Here is an 8766-nt window from a genome sequence, read left to right on the forward strand (position 1 = left end):
TGGGGATAAGTGAAAGTCTCTGAAACACAGCTGGGGTTTTTGTGACGGCCCGTCCACACGGCGGCGTGCGTTGAAGCTTCAACGCTTCTGCCAATTCACTTTGAATGGGGGTGACGTCACGTTTCGCCAAACTACATTGTGGGAGCGAAGCGTAGATTTGCTCGCGTTCCATTGGACTTACAGCGACATTGTGTTTCATGGCGAGTGGTCTGTCGCCATGGCAACTGCATTTGATGACACCCCATAATACGCTTAGATGCGTTGATGGCTGCATCGTTACCAAACCTGTGAAGTTTTGGGCCGTTTGGAGCATTTTCACTGAAGTTATGAGAAAACCGTGTTTCATGGCGAGCATTGTGTTGCCATGGCAACAGCATTTGAAGAAACCCCATAATTGACGTAGAGCGTAGAGCTGTTGAGGGCTGGACCGGTGATATACAAGCGTTGACGTAGAGTTGTTGAGGGCTGGACCGGTGATATACAAGCAAAGTTTGGGGGACGATCGGACCGTGTCCATTGGACTTACAGCGACATCGTGCTTCATGGCGAGTGGTCTGTCGCCATGGCAACGGCATTTGATGACACCCCATAATACGCTTAGATGCGTTGATGGCTGCATCGTTACCAAACCTGTCAATGTGACATCATCGTGTTCCATGACACAGGTGTTTATATTTGAGCTAACGACGACAGCTGTGTGTCACCAATAATGTATTAAAATAGGTGGAACATGTTGAAGTCAGTATGAAGTCTCCATCAGACAGAAAAGAATAGGCTCAGACAGTCTGTTAAACTCCAGTGACCACATCGTTAGCTCAAACACGAACACTGTGTGTTATGACATCATCGTGTTCCATGACATAGGTGTTGATATTTGAGCTAACGAGGTGTGCAGAGATCAAAGGTTTCCATTGTTCTGAATGAGAGATGAACCTCCTACATGTGAACGTTTTGTGGAAGATCGATAACAGATATCTGTGAAATTTCAAAATGTGAAGCATTTCAAGGAAGTTGAGTATCTGAAGTGTAATTTTTGTGTACTTTCGGGTTAATAATGTGGCCTTTTTGGCAGTTTAACTAAAGGTGTGCGGGTGCTGCTGCTGAGTGAGGAAATATCTGCCTGAAATTACAATGGGCTTTAACCTATTAAGCACCAACCCTGTTTTTCATGTTTCAGGCTCGAAAATGACATGCCCAAAACAAATGACTATAACTTAACTTCTAAAAGGGTTATATGAATAATTTCTTTTATCAAAGCAAGGTTACATCTGTGAGTTGGATGTAGAAGTGTCAGAATTAATATAGATGTTTTTTATTTTAAAGAAAATTCAGATTTTACATAGTAAAAAACTGTAAATTATAGTGTCCGTCCAAAAATTCTTTTTTACTTATAGTGAAAACTACCCTTGGATGATGGGTTAGTAGACTAAAAGCTTTAGGAATCCAAAGTACAACATATAATAAGTACCCTGTATCAATATTGATGCAAAACAAGGGACATTTGACCTTTTTAGAGAGGTTTAGCCAAAACCACTCCACCTCTGAGGTGATTTGGGTGAAAATGTTTTTTTTCCATATCTCTGGCCCCCTTGGTCGATTTGGATGCTTGACACCTCTTTCTGACCGTTAGAGCCAATGGAATCGAAGGGGGAGTCCCCCACACACACACGTTGTGAAGAAAAGAGGTGGGGGCTTCGCATGTAATTTTGCGTCAGAGTGGACCTATCTCTAACATTTGGAAACGAAAAAGCAGTTTATTGCTTATGGATTATCAGAAATCATTTCAAAGAGGACACAGACACATTGGATTAACCTATGGATTAACTGCAGCATAATGTTTTTATTGTTTTAATGCCATTGAAGACCAGTTTTGACCAAGGTAAGCCATGTTAGCGTTTCTAGCTACCTAGCCCACATGTTCTGATGTACGCTTTCGTTTATAGCGTCGCAAATGTTTATCACTGAGTGTTGAGGTTTTTTACACAGATTCTGTGTCTCCAGGAGATGCTAATCGAGGGGTTGGCTGTGCATCTAGGATAAGTAATAAGGGAGTTATGAGTGAGTTTAGGTGCAGTTTTAGGTTACATTTTTTGCTCGTGGCTAATTCAGAGGCTGAGTGTTAGCATTGTGGGTTTTTTTTGGAAATCTTTTTTTAAAAGATCAGTTAGCTGAGTTTCTTCCCATTACATGGATATAAAACATTCATAGTTTATTAAATATTAAGATTCCTTAGACGTTGTTTCCTGCAAATGACGCGTTTATCCGCCCGGTACCGGGGGGGCGGTGCGTAACAGGTTAATGGAGACATGTTGAACGTTTTGTCACTTCATGCCCCCAAGAGGCCTTTTTGTTAATTATTTTGCTTAATTATTTGTCATTTTTCAAGCTGCGAGATGTTTTCCTGCGTTTGTCATGAAAAATTATGTCTCAGGAATGTAGGGTTTGGGAATTATGGCAGTTTAAAAAAAATATATGAAGGCAAATTTCAAGATTTCCTACCCTCTAGCTGTGACATCACGCACTCTGCCTTAACGAGCTGCGCAATGTAAAGTTAAAGTTCAAATGTTAAAAATGTGATGAATTATGGGATGTATCTCTGGAATTATGAAAGTTATGAATGATAAAAGTAATAGCCATCGATTCCCGACTGAGCTGAACGTTTTGATGTTTGAACGGAGTTTCTGCAATGTTGAATGTGGGAGGAGAAGAGGGCCAAAATAAGCCGGCGGAATAATAAACTTTTTGTCCATAGCATAACATATAGTTGGAATGCTGTATCAACATTCCCACTAAATTATATGTAAAATTGTTTTCTCAAGAAGTCCTTTTTACTCCAACGTGTTTTTTTTATAAATGATGGCAATGATAGATGCCGTACAGGGCTTATATCTATATTATTGCAGAACCCATTACTGATTGATTACACAATACTGTCTACCTCCATCTCTGAGTTTGAAGACATGTTAAAAAATAGGTTAAACGGGACCTATCATGCAAAATGCACTTTTTGATGGCTTTTATACATAAATATGTGTCCCCGGTGTGTTGGGGAACTCACGCAGCGTCAGAAAAGAAAACCCTCTCTCTTTTCCTCCTTACCCACATCTCTAAAAACGGGGCTACAACGGAGCTGATCCAGATTTGCGTCCGATATGACGTAATATCGGAAATGTAGGCTGGCTTTATACCCACGGCCCTATCAGAAACATTGCTATCAGAAACAATGCCCGACGGTTTTGGACGTAATATGGTCGGTGCATGTTTGCATTAGTATCGCTAACACTCAGAGCTAACCTGTACTGCACAGAGCCTGTGTGTGAAGAATCAGGAAATACAAAGGAACTCACCTTGTGGTATAACCGGCAAGAGAGAAAGCCTTTGAGCTCCATACTGTTTCAGAAATAATCCTTGATAATCCATGATATGGCGTTTCATCACCGCAGTTTTTAGTTTAGACAGTAGATGCCGGGTCCCGCATGAGCTCAGCCCCCTCCTTTTTTATTTTTATCAATTTCTTTTATTTTTAAGCTTTATACATAAAATCAGCACTTTTGAAACAGGAAGTGAAATAGAGGGATATGAGGCATGGCTAGAATGGGTGATCTGTTCGTTATTTTGAGCAAAACACTTCATAGACATGTTTTTTATATATTTTTATATATCTGATGCTATTGCCTAAAAATAGCATGATAGGTGACCTTTAAAGCTACCTCAGTGATTCTAGTATCTAGAGGGACTGTAAGCATCCCCTGCAACTGGAAATCTGTCCAAAACAAGTAATTTACACCTTGAAACGAATCAATGTGAGTTCACTCGTGAGATTGTAGTTGTCAATTGTGTTGACTTGCTGCTGGCTCAGTGCTTTTGCATTTATTTTCTACGTGTCGTTTTCTCAACAATGTTTGTGGATTTGGCAGATAAACAAGCGAAAGAATACAGAATAAAACAATAGATGGTTTGTGCCAGTCAAAGTGCTGCTTCAAGAGTAAGATGTTATATGCCTGAACTCACACACACACGCACACACGCACACCACACACACACACACCACACACACACACACACACACACACACACACACAAACACACACACACACACACACACACACACACACACACACACACACACACCTCTGAGGCATAAGAACTGCAAGGCAGGCATAAAATGTGCCTCTGGTCCTCTTCATTTTCGCAGCACAGCTGAGTCCTGGATCTCACAGCTGCGAAGCTTTTTTTTTATCTTCTAACTAAAACAATTGTTTTTCTGCAAAATAAACCAAAACATATTTAAATTAATGAGCAATTTTGTGAGGAAAATAAAACAGAGCCTTATTTCATTTTCAAATGGGGTCATGATTTGTTGAGTGTTCTGCATCTTGATTCATGGATTCTTAAACATCATTTTCCAAACACAATTGTTTTACTACTATTTAATGTCTAAGGAAAGCTATCAGACGCCTTTAGTGTGTTGATGTTTGGATTCCACAACCAAACATATAACATAGTAAGAGGACATGTGGATCACATATTTCTAAGTGTCAGAAAACAAACTAATCCAGGGAGAAAACTAACAGATCTGAATTCCTGAATAAGGGTTTAAATTAGATAGGACTTGACGGTTGGCACAGCGAGATCTGCACCAAAGTAAAAGTCTTAGCCAAGGAGAATTATATCCTCGTACTGGCTCTAATCAAATGTGATGCATGGAAGGCGCATACCTCAGCATCTCGTGAACAGCTCAATGAAAAATGCGACAGAGTATCGTACAGAGTGAAGTCACTGGGGAAAATGTAGAGCAAAAGTAATCAATTATCACACCTCACACCACATTCCCATTGCATAGCCCCCTTGATTATTTAAGGGAATTAGCTATCGATCAGCTAAGTGAGTCAGCGGGACAGCCAGCAGCCAGCTAGCCGGTCAGCAACACCGACGCTGACTGCAGCTCTCATCAAACTGCAAACAGGGGAAGGCTGGTTAAGCACTTGCCTCGTCCCTCTTGGCAACTGACTTAAGAAGACAAAATGAGCGCGTACTAATTATGTATGGGAGGCAGGCAGGATGAAATCAAGGTCAAAAATAGTTGAGGAGGCATGGGAATCTCGCGCCATATGCTAGACTGCTGCGATGATATGTGTGTGCTGAGCTGAGTCTCGGCATGTACGCGGCACATCATCATCATTATCATCCAGGGTGTCTACGCTCACACCAGGGCAATCAGCCACAGAGTTCAGGCTCTAAAAGAATGCATTGTGCTTTACACAAGTGCTCTCTCTAAACAATTTACAACCGACAGCTTCTCGCAGAGAGGCCGCTGTCCTCAGCAGGTCCCATTATGTGGCCGTCTGAGCTGCTGCCACTGCAAATCTTCAGGGAGAAGACCCACAGCGTCTCTATCTAAATTTTTTTCATTTTGTGGTTTCGAAAAAGATTCAAAGCATTTTTGACAGTATTATTACAAAACCAATGAAGACGAAATGGAAAATGTTTACAATGAAACTCTGCAGAAACAATATAAGGAGGACAGAATAAGTGACACACACCATTGTAACTTTGTTGATCACAAACTAACAACCTGTATTTAATTTGGCCATGGACGGTAAGTTATGTTAAGTGAGTGTTTGCAAATTGCAACCTTCACACTTTCTGCCTGCCACACAATTCTGTTATTGTTTCAATTAGCCATTGTTGGGGAACAGTGGGTTTATCAAACTCTGTGACATATTAAACTTCTTCTAGTTAATCATAATCATGAACAATAATACTTCAGATTTAATGCATATAAAATGACTAAGTGTGTTGTTGAGAGGGGTTGCTGACTGTACTGAAACAAACAGAGAATGAACACCCGACTGTGCTTTTCAGCCTCATTTAGCTCTCATCAGGCTGCCCAAAATGCATACATGTATACACAAGAGAAAGTGGGATGGCAAATTCATTTGCTTGTCCTTGCGAAATAGATGGTGCTGGGAGGCTGAATGTGACTTATTATCTAGTCCTTAACATGACGGTAAATGATTTCCGGGAAACATACAGATGTGCAGGCAAATTCCTTTTGTTAGTTAGGAACTGATAGAAAAGGGTTATGTACATTGAAATATTGTAATACCAGCTCAGAATCCTTCAGCGGATGGATCAAAGCACACATTTGTTTGTTAAAGCTTACCAGAAATCAAATTACTTTGCCCCTGTGAGCAAATCCTCTGATGGTGACAATTACAATAAAATGGACTGGTTTTAGTCCACAAAAAAGTGAGTGAAGCCTTTATTGATCCCATAACATAACATAACGATGAAAACAGAAAGCAAATATGAACTAATTTAATACAAAGTGCGATTGTTTGTGGCATTTATGTATTATATGACTAAGTAACCTATCATTGCTGTCAGTCCTGTATATAGAAATAAATATCATTTGTTACAGTAGTATATCATGTTTTTCAATAAGAATGAAATTGTTATAATAATATAACAATGCCCGAAGGCTTACATATTGCCCCTAACTTGCACTGATAAACCCATTGTAAGTTACCATATGGCAAGACAAAGTAACAACATGCTGGTGAAGAAAGTTAAACATCTAGCAGCAATTAATCTTTATTTTTCTCAGGAGTTGGCTGAAAAGGAAAGCTTTTACAAAATAAATAAAAACAAAATAAAAACATTCCTACAATGACAATTATGTTGTGAGACATGATGACAGAAATGCTCACCCGTCACAAAAAAGTATTTAGGGCATGAACATATTTTATAGCTTTGTTTTTTACAAGTCTCAAAGTAACCCACTATAGGGCTCACAAGTAGGGAGCCCCTGCATGCAACCATGCAAGGTAGGGAATAGATAAAGATTGTGTTGTGCCAAGTATTGCCTCCCTCCTTGGAAAGCAACTGATTTGAAGTCGCTATGACACTCCCCCACGCCATTTGGCTAGACTTTAGTAAAAGAGGGGCCCTGTGGAAAAGGTTTGGATGACACTGGGATAGTAGCGTGGGCGATTACAGGTCTTGTGCAGCTTGGAAATCATGTCCAATGTGTTCCAAGCCAAATTTCAAAGCTGTATTGATTTCTGATAGAATTTCTGATTTCCCATGGGCCTCCCTGACTGGTTGTGTGGTTGTGCCACCTCGATTGAAACATCCTGGAATTACTCTGGCCAGAAGGGGGAAAAAAAAACGACCTCAAAACGAAAAGTAATATCTCTATGAGTCAGTAATACTGTCTGTTGTGTCCGACCTCCCCTCAACAACGAATGCAGCTTCAAATAATTACGCATTACTTCCCACACCTGCAAATCAAATTTTCCTCACAACACATATTTCCATGGTGACTGCAGCAATTGTTTTCCAGCATGTTAGTCAGAGCAACTTTCCAAGCCAGAGATTTTTATGTATTTTGCACCCATAATGGCCAATATCTGAACATTGCAGCTTTAACCATTCATGGTCCATGATGCTTTGAGATTTCTTTGCTGATACTCTGGAGCAGAAATATCTGAGACAGGCAGCAGCATCCTCCATTTATCCTTTGAATGATGAAAGCTTGTCCTGTGTGGCAAAAGCCCGCTCACAGGCGACTCTCTGAGCTGATTGCAAAGCAGCCACTGCAGCAACTGCTGACAGTATGAGGCGAGCATGATGGCTCTTAGCGTGCCCACATATCCCCAACAGCAGGCATTTTACGTGAGCAGTTGCAGCTTATTACTGTTTGATCCATGCCACAGAGCTCAAATTTCACAGATAAAGCACATGGAAACATGATTACAGCTTCTACTATAGGTGGTCATCAACCACTGGAAAAAACACTTCCTTTATAACAGTCACACTGGATGAGACATGTACTGAGGTTCTCTTGGGGTTTGAGGTGCCACAGAGTTAACAATCAGTGGTCACCCCATGCCTCTATTGATAATTGATGTCCTGCATTATTAGCCCCTTTAAGTGCCATTAAGAGATTCTTGATGTCAGTAGTGTGTGTTTCAGGGTCTCATTGCTCCTGCGGTGCGTGTCATGCTGTGGCTGAGCAGAGGAGCTGATTAAAATCTACCACAGCCCAGTGCACCGAGGACATTTGGGGCCTGCAATGCAGAGTATGATACTCCTTTTCCCCTTTCTCTTGCCTGCTGTCAAACCAATTTCAACTTTAATAATAACCCTTTTTCTTCCTACTCTTTTCATGTTAATGGTACTAAGAAGGAGAAGGACTTCAAAGTGAGAACTGAAGAGGCTAAATCTACTTCGGAGAAAAACAAGAAACAAGACAGGTCTAAAGACAGGCTGTGATTACAAGCTACATTACAATGCAACTCATTACTGCTTATAGCAAATTAATGACATGCCTCTCAGCTGAGCTAAATTAAAACCTGGTTGCTTCTGATACTTAACAGAACGACTGATGAAAAGGCTTATTCCATCATGCAGGGTTGTAATAACTTAAGGCTGGGTAAAATAAGACTGGTGAAAAGTTAAGGAAGTAGTTACACTCAACTGTTGATTACTTACTTTTCATAAAGTTGTTGCTGCTGTTGCTTGGACAACCGTTTCATCAGGAATCAGTGTTAAACTATCATCGAGAAGCCACCTGTGTCCTGTGTATTTCCTAGTTTGGGGTGAAATGTTGTTTTGTTCATTTGAGGGAAGAATGCCTGCAGAACAAAAGCTGTACCATAATGAACATATCTCAATTTGTCTATATACACAAAATCAATATTTTTGGTACAGTACATTTCAGAAAGTGTAAGATGCGCAGGTGTGGCAAGGTATATCTCC

The sequence above is a fragment of the Trematomus bernacchii genome, unplaced genomic scaffold, assembly GCF_902827165.1.
Source record: "Trematomus bernacchii unplaced genomic scaffold, fTreBer1.1, whole genome shotgun sequence".
Lineage (NCBI taxonomy): Eukaryota > Metazoa > Chordata > Actinopteri > Perciformes > Nototheniidae > Trematomus > Trematomus bernacchii.